The sequence below is a fragment of the Helianthus annuus genome, chromosome 8 (genome assembly GCF_002127325.2).
Source record: "Helianthus annuus cultivar XRQ/B chromosome 8, HanXRQr2.0-SUNRISE, whole genome shotgun sequence".
NCBI classification, from domain to species: Eukaryota; Viridiplantae; Streptophyta; class Magnoliopsida; order Asterales; family Asteraceae; genus Helianthus; species Helianthus annuus.
Window position 1 is genome coordinate 102,552,784 of NC_035440.2, and position 1,187 is coordinate 102,553,970.

The window sequence follows — 1,187 nt, forward strand, 5'->3', positions numbered from 1 at the left end:
GAGAAGCCTTATCTTGTTGGGGCGGTGTTGTGCTTTCCTCAGTTGGTGGTGGCGGAGCTTCCGCGGGACCCACGGTACAGTTTCTTAATGTTATGAGATGAACTTGTGCTTTTGGGTTTGTTTCGGTATTACTTGGTAACGCGCCTTGTGGTCTCTCGGAGAAATTTTGAGCTAGTTGATTTATTTGTTTTTCAATGTTTTGTATACTAGCTTGTTGATTTCTAAAATTCGATTCCAATTGTTGAAATCGATCCAAGTTTTTCTTTTCAGTGTCGGAGATGAGGCGAGATATAGTATCTTCAAGCCTTTCTCGTCCACCTTGTTGTTGAGGGAATGTTTGTGACTCATTTCTTGGTTGTTGAAAGTTTGTTCGTTGGTTTAGACTCTGTTGGTTACTACTATTGCCGGGTTCTCTCCAACCAAGGTTAGGGTGGTTACGCCATCCTTGGTTGTAGGTACCCATTGGAGGACCCGATGGCCTAGGTCTATTATCAATGTAGTTTACCGACTCTGTTTGATCTTCTGTTTCTTTCATACAACTCCAACTTTCACGTGGCCCACCACACCCTTCGCAAGCCATTACCGAGACCATTTTTGTCATTTCTAACTTTTTAATTTTTGAAGAAAGGGCCTCGATTTGGGCTTGTAAAGAAGTGCTTTCATCAACCTTATGGGCGCCCGGGGCAATAGATTTATTGCCTTGGGGAGTGTGCCACTGAAAATTGGTTTGAGCAATTTCCTCGATTTGATTGTATATTTCATGTGGGCGGCGATTACCTAAAAGTCCCCCAGAGCTAGAGTCAAGTGTTTGTCTCGTGTGTGGCAACAACCCATTATAGAAAGTGGACACTTGTTGCCATACCGCAAGACCGTGATGGGGACACTTTCGCAATAGCTCCTTGAACCTTTCCCAAGTTTCATATAAGGATTCCCCATCCTCTTGTGAATATGTATTAATTTCAGTCATTAATTTAGCTGTTTTAGCGGGAGGGAAACACTTATATAGAAATTTTTGGGCTAGTTCATCCCAGGTGTTTACCGAACCAACTGGGAGGGCGTGGAGCCAAGCTTTTGCTCGGTCTTTTAGTGAAAATGGAAACATTCGGAGGCGGATGGCGTCATTTGATGCTCCATTGATCCGAAAGGTATCACATATTTCTAAGAAATTAGTAATATGTAGATGGAGA

General features: G+C 43.0%; 1 non-coding gene across 1 annotated transcript; it reads left to right on the plus strand.

Annotated features, from left to right (window-relative positions):
- The first annotated feature begins 866 nt into the window (after positions 1 to 866).
- Positions 867 to 973, plus strand: LOC118481417. The gene has a single exon (XR_004865624.1). It is a non-coding gene; the product is annotated as a small nucleolar RNA R71 (small nucleolar RNA).
- The last annotated feature ends 214 nt before the right edge of the window (positions 974 to 1,187 follow it).